Consider the following 13,176-nt stretch of genomic DNA (forward strand, 5'->3'; position numbering starts at 1 on the left):
GGAAAACACAGAAGAGCTCGGTTATGTTCAGCTGCTGGTCAGGTGGTTTGTCGTATGCACACTAGAACAGGGCGCGTTCAGACTCGGGAGGAGAACCCAGAGAGCTTAGTTCGTGCTCAGTGGTTAGTAAGGCAATTCGTCGGATAAGGGATGGAACAGGATGTGCTCAGCCTCGGGAAGAGAACACAGATTTCAGTTCAGGCTCAGCAGTCGCTCAGGCGGGTTCACGTATGAGCATGGAACGGGGTCCTACAAGGTCAGGGGGAGTTCGCAGGAGAGTTCTGTTCATGCCCTGCCGCCTGTCAGGGAGAGCGTCGTGCGAGCTCTGAGCAGGGTGCGCTATGCCTTAGATGGTGAACACAGAGTGTTTAGTTCATGCTCAGCAGCCGGTCAGAGAGTTTGTCGTATGAGGTCTGGAATACTGTGCGCTCAGCCTTGGAAAGAGAACACGGAGGATTCAGTTCATGCTTAGCGGCTGGCCAACCAGGTTGTTGTATGAGGGCTCGAACAGGGTGAGTACATCCTCGGGAGATCACAGAGAGTTCAGTTCACGTTCAGCGGACGGTCAGGCAGGTTATCGTATGAGGGCTCGGACAGGGTGAGTACAGCCTCGTGAGGAGATCACAGAGAGTTCAGTTCATTCTCAGTGGGCGGTCAGGCAGGTTATCGTATGAGGGCTCGGACAGGGTGAGTACAGCCTCGTGAGGAGATCACAGAGAGTTCAGTTCATTCTCAGTGGGCGGTCAGGCAGGTTATCGTATGAGGGCTCGGACAGGGTGAGTACATCCTCGGGAGATCACAGAGAGTTCAGTTCATGCTCAGAAGCCGGTTAGGCAGGTTATCGTATGAGGGCTCGGACAGGGTGAGTACAGCCTCGTGAGGAGATCACAGAGAGTTCAGTTCATGCTCAGAAGCCGGTTAGGCAGGTTATCGTATGAGGGCTCGGACAGGGTGAGTACAGCCTCGTGAGGAGATCACAGAGAGTTCAGTTCATTCTCAGTGGGCGGTCAGGCAGGTTATCGTATGAGGGCTCAGACAGGGTGAGTACAGCCTCGGGAGATCACAGAGAGTTCAGTTCATTCTCAGTGGGCGGTCAGGCAGGTTATCGTATGAGGGCTCGGACAGGGTGAGTACAGCCTCGTGAGGAGATCACAGAGAGTTCAGTTCATGCTCAGAAGCCGGTCAGGCAGGTTATCGTATGAGGGCTCGGACAGGGTGAGTACAGCCTCGTGAGGAGATCACAGAGAGTTCAGTTCATGCTCAGAAGCCGGTCAGGCAGGTTATCGTATGAGGGCTCGGACAGGGTGAGTACAGCCTCGTGAGGAGATCACAGAAAGTTCAGTTCATGCTCAGAAGCCGGTCAGGCAGGTTATCGTATGAGGGCTCAGACAGGGTGAGTACATCCTCGGGAGATCACAGAGAGTTCAGTTCATGCTCAGAAGCCGGTTAGGCAGGTTATCGTATGAGGGCTCAGACAGGGTGAGTACAGCCTCGGCAGGAAATCACAGAAAGTTCAGTTCATGCTCAGAAGCCGGTTAGGCAGGTTATCGTATGAGGGCTCGGACAGGGTGAGTACAGCCTCGGGAGATCACAGAGAGTTCAGTTCATGCTCAGAAGCCGGTTAGGCAGGTTATCGTATGAGGGCTCAGACAGGGTGAGTACAGCCTCGGCAGGAAATCACAGAAAGTTCAGTTCATGCTCAGAAGCCGGTTAGGCAGGTTATCGTATGAGGGCTCGGACAGGGTGAGTACAGCCTCGGGAGATCACAGAGAGTTCAGTTCACGTTCAGCGGACGGTCAGGCAGGTTATCGTATGAGGGCTCGGACAGGGTGAGTACAGCCTCGTGAGGAGATCACAGAGAGTTCAGTTCATGCTCAGAAGCCGGTTAGGCAGGTTATCGTATGAGGGCTCAGACAGGGTGAGTACAGCCTCGGGAGATCACAGAGAGTTCAGTTCATGCTCAGAAGCCGGTCAGGCAGGTTATCGTATGAGGGCTCGGACAGGGTGAGTACAGCCTCGGGAGATCACAGAGAGTTCAGTTCATGCTCAGAAGCCGGTTAGGCAGGTTATCGTATGAGGGCTCAGACAGGGTGAGTACATCCTCGGGAGATCACAGAGAGTTCAGTTCATGCTCAGAAGCCGGTTAGGCAGGTTATCGTATGAGGGCTCGGACAGGGTGAGTACAGCCTCGGCAGGAAATCACAGAAAGTTCAGTTCATGCTCAGAAGCCGGTTAGGCAGGTTATCGTATGAGGGCTCGGACAGGGTGAGTACAGCCTCGGGAGATCACAGAGAGTTCAGTTCATGCTCAGAAGCCGGTTAGGCAGGTTATCGTATGAGGGCTCGGACAGGGTGAGTACAGCCTCGTGAGGAGATCACAGAGAGTTCAGTTCATTCTCAGTGGGCGGTCAGGCAGGTTATCGTATGAGGGCTCGGACAGGGTGAGTACAGCCTCGTGAGGAGATCACAGAGAGTTCAGTTCATTCTCAGTGGGCGGTCAGGCAGGTTATCGTATGAGGGCTCGGACAGGGTGAGTACAGCCTCGTGAGGAGATCACAGAGAGTTCAGTTCATGCTCAGAGGCCGGTCAGGCAGGTTATCGTATGAGGGCTCGGACAGGGTGAGTACAGCCTCGGGAGATCACAGAGAGTTCAGTTCACGCTCAGTGGGCGGTCAGGCAGGTTATCGTATGAGGGCTCGGACAGGGTGAGTACAGCCTCGTGAGGAGATCACAGAGAGTTCAGTTCATTCTCAGCGGGCGGTCAGACAGGTTATCGTAGTACAATTGGAGCAGTGTGAGCTCAACCTCGGGAGAACACACAGAGTTCAGTTCATAATTAGCGGCTGGTGAGTAATGTTATTGCATGAAAGCGGCAACAGTGTTTGCTCACCCTTGGAGTAGAACACAAATAGTTCAATTCCAGTTCATCTTCGGGTCAGACTCGTTGTCGTATGACGGATGGAATGGGATGCACTCAACCTCGGGGGGAAAGCACACGATAGCTCCAATCGTGGTTAGCTGTCAGACACGTAATCGTATGAGGCCTGGGACAGGGTACGCTCAGGCACGGGAGGAGAGGACAGATAGTTCACCTCATGCTCAGAGTGATCAGACAATTTGTTGTATGACGGATCGAATAGGATGCACTCAACCTTGGGAGGACAACACAGGAGAGTTCAGTTCATGCTCAGCTGCTGGCCAGCCAAATTATCGTATCAGGGCTTGGACAGAGTGCACTCAGCACTGGGGAGAGAACACAAAGTAGTCAATTCATTCTGAGAGTCTGATTAGGTAAGTTATATTATGAGGACCGAACAGAGTGCGCTCAGAATCGGAGGAGAACACAGTACGTTTAGTTTAGTACGGTTTGTCAGGTAGGTTATAGCATGAGGGCTGGAAGAGGGTGCGCTGAGCCTCTGCAGGAGAATACAGAGTAACCATTTAATTCTCAGCGGCCGGTCAGGCAGGTTATCGTATGAGAACCGCAAGAGGTTTTACTCAGCCTCGGGAGGAGTACACAGACACATTAGGCCGTGCTCTGCGGCCGTTCAGACACATTGTTGTATAATACCTGGAGCACGATGCACTGATCCTTGGGACGAGAACACAGCGAGTTCAGTTCATGCTTAGCGTCTGGTTAGGCTGTTGTCATATGATGGCTGGAACAGGGTGCGCTCAACTTCGGGAGGAGAACACATAGGATGAAGTTCATTCTCAGCGGCTGGTCAGGCAGGTTGTAGTATGACTACTTGAATACGGTGCGCTCAGCCTCGGGAGGAGATCACGTAATGTTCTGTTCATGCTCAACCACTGGTCACGGAGGTTGTCTTATGAGGCTGGAACAGGGAGCGTTAGCCCCGAGAGGGATACACGGAGAGTTCAGGTCATGTTCACCTACCGGTCAGGCAGTTTGTCTTTTTTTCTTTGCTATTTGCTTTACATCGCACCGACACAGATATGTCTTATGGCGACGATGGGATGGGCCTAGGAATTGGAAGGAAGCAGCCGTGGCCTTAATTAAGGTACAGCCCCAGCATTTGTCTGGTGTGAAAATGGGAAACCACGGAAAACCATCTTCAGGACTGCCGACAGTGGGGTTCGAACCCACTATCTCCCGATTACTGGATACTGGCTGCACTTAAGCGACTGCAGCTATCGAGCTCGGTAGTTTGTCTTATGAAGGCAGGAACAGTGTCCGCTCAACCTCATGGGTTGAAGGCAGAAGAACTCTGTTGCGTGTCGGGCAGTTTGTCGCGTGAGGTCTAGAACAGGGTTCGCTCAGCCCGGGGACTATAACCGTCCTGTCAGGCAGTTTGACTATGAGGCCTGGGTCATGGTGTGTTGGGTTTGTGAAGGAAAATACAGACTTCAGTTCATGCTAAGCGGGCGGTCAGGCAGGTTGTCGTGATGAGGACTTGAACACAGTGCTTTTAGCCTGGGGGGGGGGGGGGGGGGGAGAGAACATAGGCGAGCTCAGTTGGTGCTTGGTGCTCAGCTGCTGGTTAGTCAGGTTATCTTGTTAGGCCATGCACAGGGTGGGCTCAGGGTGGAGAAGAGTGCACAGGGGAGCTCAGAGAGTGCTCAGCTATTGAACAAGCAGGCTGTCGAATGTGGACTGGAACTGGGTGCGCTAGGCCTCGGGAGGAGAATACAGAGAGCTCTGTGAAAACGTCCAATATTAATGCAGAATCCATAGTTTTCGGGGTCCCTAAGATGAATAGTGACATTCCGGATATATTTTAAGTCCAATTTCAATAATCATCGGCATGGAGTGGGAAAGTGTGGAAAAGAAAATGTACGAAATAACCGACATTATGGATGTATGTGTGTATGCTCCAGCATAGCTATCAAGCAAACTTGGCACATATATGACTTTCTAAACTGGAAAAGTACTATGGCAATAAGACACCACCACCTCCCCAACAGGAGGTGCCGAAATGTAATAATCGTAATCTGAAATGTGCTATATTAATTTCGAATCTATAGTTTTAGGGGTCGCTGAGATTAATTGTGACACTCTGGATGCCGTATAGTTTTAAGTTCTACCCCCACTGGCATGGAGGGAAAGAAGGGGTGAAAAGGAAAATTTACAAAATGGCCGATAATATGGACATGTGTTTGGATGTTCTAGTATAGCACTCAACCACACTTGGTAGACATATCAACTTACTATCTGAAAAGAAGAAAAAAAGACTGTGGAGATAAGACACCCCTAGCACCCATAGGGGAGGGGTGACGTGTAAAAATGATCAAAAACGACCGATACTAGTGTCGAATCATAGATCTCGGCGTCGCAGAGATGATTTGTGACACTCTAGATGCTCTTTAAGTCCAATTTCAGCCTCCTTCGGCATGGGAGTTGAGACAATGGAAAATTAAATTTCCAAAATGGCCAATATCAGTGTTAAATCCGCAATTTTCAGGGTCACTAAACTGATTGGTAACAGTCCCAATGGCACTGAAAGTATGCATATATCTACAGCGTGACGGGTAAATCCATACGGTTATAACTTACTTATATTATTTATTTGAAAGATCAACTACTTCTCTGACAATCTGAGCTTCCGCAAGGACAAAGTTTAACGCGAAACTGAATAATCTCAAACTTAAACTAAATACATAACAGAACTCTAAATCTACCAGAGTTCGTAAAATATTAATCAACGTCACAATTCGAGAAAGTACCCAAGCAGAGGCTGGTACTACAGCCAGATACGCGAAACGTTTAATAACACTTCGGTTCCGTAATGCTGAATCGGTAGACCTCGGTTATCTTCGAGATACGGATTGGCGACCTATGACACCAAAAGTAAATCGATTATGCATCGCCGTAAGACATATGGTGGTGTAATCGTAAAACTTCTCATACTATTGTTATTTTTTTTTACAATAAAGCAAAGAAATATAGGTGAAAAATGAACTTTTGAAACATATTACCGTGGCTGAGGAAAATCCAAGTACATTATATAAATAGCTTAGAACTACTTGGAAAGGAACATCACGGTCTATGCACAGTAGAAGACTGCTGTGCTGCAGAACAGAGAAAATAAACAGTTGCTCTTCCCCCTCAGTAAGTCGATTGAACGATCTGCCGCATATACGAGAAAATCGGTGTCCACAATTAAGAGAATTAAAACATTTCCTGACTCTCCACGCAACCCTAGTAAAAAGAGGTAGGCCACTCTCACTATTTCATTATGACTGATGTTATTTATGATAATAAAGAGAATGTCACAACAAGACAACATACATGTGTACGTGTGTGACGCAGTTGTGGGTTTTAGATAATAAAGGTTTGGAAAATTCATATAAATAACGCCATAGATGCAATTTAGTCAATTCCATTCATCTCGAAATTATACTGGAAGAGTTGAATTCCCTCCTTGCCCTTCATCCCCGTAAAACGAAGTGTCACTAAAAGTTTCTTGGATAGTAATTCTGGTGATGTTAGATTGTGTAATACTTTATGCTGATGCGTTTCTAACCTGCAACAAGGATCATTTACAGAGCAATAACAAAGATTTTAGTGACAACTGTCACTCCATAGTAACCAAACTCAAGATAGAGAAACACTGTTAGAAATGTAGTTCATTCCAGGGCTTTCAGAGTCAAGAAAAAAGATGTTCAACAGTTAACTACGGAGGGTAACCATGATCTACTCGGTATATAGCCATCCCCTTTGTTGAAATTATTCGGTTATTGACCAATTTCTATCGCCTCACGAATGATTCTTACAAATTACACATGTCTCTTCCATATACAATAGCATATGACAAAACGCTCCAAATACTACACGATAAAAGGAATGACATTTGGGACGACTTCTTCATTACGGATGGGATGATGAAAGAAGCCAACTACCAACTGCGACACAACATCACACGCTTTGCAGTACACGGCTTTCACTACAAGATGTGTGCCACCAAGAGATTTCACATCCAAGTGAGGACAGTGTCTGTCAGTTTTGCAATGATCAATGTAGTCGATATCATGCTAGTGAATGCAGGGAAAGACAAATATCACTAACTAAACTATGTACTGAATAACTTAGAATCTGTACTAACATAACTAATTCTTATGGCTATTTGCTGCAATAAATATTAATTCAAATTACACAAGTTGCATCAAAAATGATTTGATTGGTGTTCCGTTATGATTGGCATGATCTGCCACAGCAGACTTCTCTGGCTGGCAAAGACGCAAGTACCTGCGATCTCGTTGCTACCTTCCTACACGGTTGGCCAACGTGAACTGATCTTCAGGAGCAAGGAATCAAATATGTTCCAGCGCAATTTAAACCAATAGGATCTTTACCAGATCACAAGCAATTGCCTATAATGATATTAGGCTTAAGGATGGTCTTGTTATTGTGCCTTCTGAGAATATTGCCAATCCTATCCGTGACGGATTGTACTGTACGTATGGCAGGAAAGACAGACTCAGACGTGACAATCTGTCTTTGAGCTTAGGATGTATTACTCTATCAATCTGTTTCCTTGAGTAGCCATTGCTCAGGAACATTCTGGTTAGGAACTCCAGTTCACCGTTTAACTTATCCTTCTCGAAAACCTCCCTTGATCAGCTGATATGGGTGTTAAGCACAGCACGCTTTTGGCAAAGATGGTGGTGAGATGACCTATAAAGATATCTATTAGTATGAGTGAGTTTACGGTAAACCGAATGATCTAAAGTTCCATCTGATTTCCTAGAAACCAAAACATCCAAGAACATCCTTCACGTTCGATATATAGTATACATGGACTGCAGCCGACCGCAACGTTTAGGGCCGGAGGCCACTGCTTCGAGGTCCACTCAGCCTACGAGAGAATAACTGAGCAGGTATCTGACGATGAGATAGTAACCCCAGTCTATAAAACCAAGAGCAACCGCTGAGATGATTCGTCGCCCTGACTATGCGCCACCTGGTAATATGTAGGTCATCCGGACGAGCAACGGTTACTTGGTAGGTTGCAGTGTCATGAGCTTTGTTTTTTTTAATGATGGCACTGTAATTGTGATATTGAAAGCTTCAAGTGGAGCAACATCTGAAGAATAGCCCAATTGGTAATAAGTTGTGTTTTTATGTCTTTAATTGAAATCCTCATATTCTCTAATTAATGTAGGAAAATTCACTCGCCACTTCACCCTCTCAAAACTCGCCAATCGCTTCTTCCACTCAGCTCGAAAATTAAACTTATCCAGACCCTCATATTTCCCATACTTAATTATTGTGATATTGTAATGATAGATGCCACCATGGAACAGACACTAAAATTACAGAGGGCAATGAACTCATGCATTAGGTTTATATTTTCAATTAAATTTTCAACTCATATCTCCCCCTATTATGAACTTCTCTCCTGGTTACCAATCGATAAACTACGACATCTTTACGTTGCTACTCTCGTATTTCGTCTGCTGAATGAATCTAAACCCCAGTATTTATCCTCAAAGTTTAATTTACTCTCCTCCTCTCATGAACATAACACACGATCGACTGCTACACTCTCAATTCCTGTGCATCGCTCATCTTCATTTAACCGCTCCTTTCAAGTGTCTGGTGCAAGGCTATGGAATTCCCTTCCAGTTAATGTTAGGAATTGCACTTCCTTAGCTTCTTTCAAGCGGTCTTGCCGAGATTACCTATTAAATGTATAACCAGCTTGTATGAATGGCAGTATGAATGGAAGAATGAATGAGGTTAGGATTTATATTTTGTTATATTATTTCATTATTCTGTTTTATAAAGTTTATTAGATATGTGGTTAAGTGTAAGAGAGGGCCGTGAGCCTTAACTTCGCCACAAATGAAGGCATGAAATAAATAAATAAATAGAATGTATTGACAGTCTGTTTAACAACGATGCATTTTTATTTCTTTTACAGGGAAGTTACAGCTTAAAAAACTGGACTGTAGAACTTAAGATGCCAAATTTTCCAGAATTCCCGTACGGAACATACCGTTCGGATTGTATATTTCAACGTGGAGATGTAAGGTTATGTTGTTGGCGTGCTTATGTTGAAATCACTCAGAAAGTTTCTTAGTTAAAGATGATATAAAGGACGTTTGGGAGATAAGTACAAATACTTTTGCTGATTGTTATTGGTAAGGTGAAAATGATGCCCTGTTCCAAAAATAAAAAAATGAAATTGAAAATTTGATGCTTGTAGCTCAGGTAGTATTTAATGATGATCGAGTTAGACTGAGTGCACATTGAATTCGTATTTGTTTCGTACAGTTACGTACGTAGTAGTCGCAGAAGACGGCATTGTGGAGGTGAATGGGTTAATGAAATATATCTGGAAAGGTAAGAATTAGGGGAATTCAATCATATCTGGGAAGATAATAACCATACTCGAACAAGATCACTTCGCATTATCGTCACAAAGCATGCGAATATTACTTGAACAACGGAGAGGGCAATTACAATACGACCAGAGATAACCTTCTTTACCATTCTGATTAAATATGACACATTTTGTATATGATAAATAAAAGCTGTCTCATAATTTTTACAACACCTAACACAACAACTAGGAATGTGTTCAGTTTAACTTAAATCTGTAGAAAGAGACCAGTATAGCCTATGTCACTGATATTCGAGCTGAATGGTCAGCTTACTGGCCTTCTATTCAGAGGGTCGCGAGTTCGATTCCCGGCCGGGTCGGGGATTTTAATCTTAATTGGTTAATTCCAATGGCCCGGGGGCTGGGTGCTTGTGCTGTCCCCAACATCCCTGCAACTCACACACCACACATAACACTATCCTTCACAACAATAACACGCAGCTACCTACACATGGCAGATGCCACCCACATTCATCGGATGGTCTGCCTTACAAGGGCTGCACTCGGCTAGAAATAGCCACACGAAATTTATTTTTATTACTGATATTCGAGCCCTAGTAATAATGCAGAACCTAACTTGTAAACGTTTGTTTGTGTGTATACGAACAGAACTGTGCATCACTTCAAGTGTAGGCCTAAATGAAAAATGTAATTACTAATTAGCAGGCATATCCATTTCTTCAGAGATTTCCTTGCATGAATTGCGTTTGTAGTCACGCAAGTGATATTTACAATCGCTTTGATCCTACAATCACTTGCGTTCATGTATTGATGTTGTGAACTTTTCAAACATCCACATTGCTCGGAATTCGTACGTATGAATTCGGTAAAATCCCAGCAAGATGGGAACGTGATCGGACGTCGTATCTAAACGCACGTATACGCACGACTAACTCGTGTGCAGTGGGCGAGCCTGTATAGCATTACTAGCGTCGGGATTGTTCGTACATATTTGCGCGTGTTCGTATGACGTAATTTCGTACGAATACGGATCCAATGTGCGGTCAGCCTTAGGGCTTTGCTAACAATATACAATATTTTCCAGTGTGAAAACGTTGCCTTCTTTGAAGTAGAATGTTTTCATACAACTTACGCATGCATACTACCTGAAGCAACAGTGGAATGATGTAGTTAGAAGCCCCAGTAAAGTGATGTGTATAGCTACAGTACAGTGATGTATTCAGAATATTTTTCTTTACATATTACGCATGCATATTGCCTGAAGCATAATACGGCGGGTGGTAAAAGCCTAGGGACAGACGAAGCTACCACATTCCTCATTGCACTCGCACATTCCACTCCCTCGGACAAACCATTCGCTAAACACAAATTAAGAGAGAAAAAATCACATATTTAACGCATTCCTACTTTCTGTAAAGTTATTTGCACTTATCTTCCGAATACACTGTTCAGTCTAGGTGAGAAAGTCAGCATTTCATGAACTGCTTGAAAATTATGTTGTAGGTGTGCTTTTCTGGATCCCTGTGGAGTTGAATAAATTAGAATGTTATCTACAGTAGAGTCAGTTTAGGTTAGAAAGTGAATATTTCATGAACTGCTAGAAGCACTTTGAGGAGTTCTGGTTCATTTAATGTAAAATATGTGAAATAATAATATCTACCAAAAAACAAGAATTATTTCTAGACAATAAGTTATCCCACCTTTGTCAAAGTTTTTATAAAGATAGTGGAGTAAATACAGTGAGTTTCTCTCATCGATTGGCCGGCAGGTGCACCCAGCTTACCCGCCTCCCGTTCACTCATCACTTCCCGTTACACAGCGCACCTCGCAGTTCAGGTCCGTGCTTGGAACGTGCTGATCTGTCGCTCCAACTGTTCTCGAGTTTTACTTCGGGGTATAATTCTCACAATTCCTCCACATGTGTGCACGGTAGAGGAAAGGGTATTTATGTACGATAATTATGAAAAAACAGAGTCTTGCAGGCAAGTCGTTAGGCGATTTCTAATACAATTCCAGGTGTACAGCGGCCACATAGAGACCGGTTCTTTACTCGATAAGGAGGGAAATGTTAAAAACATGTACTTAACGAGGAAAAAGTAAATGAAATCGCAGAAAGATTAGAACATACGCCTACATCTCAAAAACGACTTGCACAAGAAGCCGGGGTTTCGAAGAGCTCAGCATGGCGGGCTACGAAAATGTTACAAATGAAATCCGGAGAGAAATAGCTTCTATTACAGAAGACGAACTTATGCGTGTGAATCGTAGTTTCCTAAGACGATGCCAGAAATGTGTGGATGTAGGAGGAGAACATTTCCAACATCTCCTGCCATAAGACACGAGCTTATTTTCTTAATTCTTAATTTTAATTGTTATCTCATGTCATGCACGGATAAAGTGAACAAAGTGCTGTTCTTGTCGCTACGCTGCGGAGCGGGGAGCGATGAGTCAACGGGCGGCAGATAAACTGGGCGCGCCTGCCGGCCAACTGATGAGAGAAACTCGCTGTATTATGCATATGATTATGAAGTCTTTTTTACGCCGAAAAGAAAGCGTAGTCATTGTGATACACACAACGAAATAACTCGTGATAAAAAAATTGTCAGGGCTCGCACCAATAGGAGTGTTTCGCTGTAGCAAGAACTCGTATGTTGGAGACATTGTGTGAGGAAGAACTGTACGTCATGATGCGATACGGTTGGGATATTAGCTAAACACCCAATGAAATCCATAAGATACGAGTTGTTGTGTATGGTAATTCTGATTTCTGTTACAGCGAGTTTGAGAGAACGGCTGAACCGATTGGCATCGTAAACCAGAAAGCTCTTGGACTGTAGATTTGCACAGTGTCTTTAAAAACATAACAAATTTTTGCCGTATATTTTTAAATTATTAAAAATGTAACATTATGATTGGCCAAGGCACTCGCCAGTACTTCAAGGTCACCTGAATCGAGAGAGCGCCGAGGCATGTGGTACAATAGAGGAGGTAGAAGGGGCTAAGCATGCTTGTGCAGTCAGACGTCTTCCTGGTCATCTGGACTTCGGCTTTTTCCAGCCTGTGTTGTAACGAGTCACTTGGCCGAGAAGAATCTATTCAGTGCAATTTTACTGACTCTTCTGTAGTTCTCCCTGTGTATGCTAGCTTCAAGTGATTTCGGATTAAATTAAAAGCTTTCTTCTCCATGTCGTCTCTCCCTATATTTGTTAGCTACAGTGATTTCGGAGAAATTTTGAGACTGAGGCCGTGAACTCCTTCCTTTCCAGTAGTTAAGCGAAGTGAGTCGATCCTCCGTGTCATACTAAAATGCTAATTTTGAATTTTGATTTGGCCGACATGGTATTCATAATGAACCAGGAACAATTTTATATTATTGAAATCATTGACGTGCTCCAACAAAACAACATAAATTTCAAGAATACATTTTTCATCGATAGTCTCGGGGTCACTAGAAAAATATTCAGGATCCATGTATATAAGAGCAAGTCGGTCTGGAGCGATGTATATATAAATATTTAAAAATGAAAATAGACGTGAATTAATGAGGCACTTCCAAAAATCTCAGAAATTTGAAACTTGGTACGGGAGAAGCTGATGACCCCAGGATCCCTAGAAAAATCGAAAATTCTCAAAATTCCCTGAAGGGGGCACGCTGGGGGTTTCAAATTTTGGGCTCAGCATAAGAACCCAGTCGTATAATTTATCCAAAGCGACAACCTATAGGTTTCGTGGGCTTAGAAAATGTTCAGGTATTTCCTAATTTTTATCCCCCGTAACCCCAAATCAAGACGCGGCACAACCTGCCAGGCGAGATAGAAAATTGAAATTTGGCGAAATTATAGGTTTTAGTCTCTAACCGACAGAAAAAT

Source organism: Anabrus simplex, chromosome 3 (genome assembly GCF_040414725.1).
Source record: "Anabrus simplex isolate iqAnaSimp1 chromosome 3, ASM4041472v1, whole genome shotgun sequence".
Taxonomy (NCBI): domain Eukaryota; kingdom Metazoa; phylum Arthropoda; class Insecta; order Orthoptera; family Tettigoniidae; genus Anabrus; species Anabrus simplex.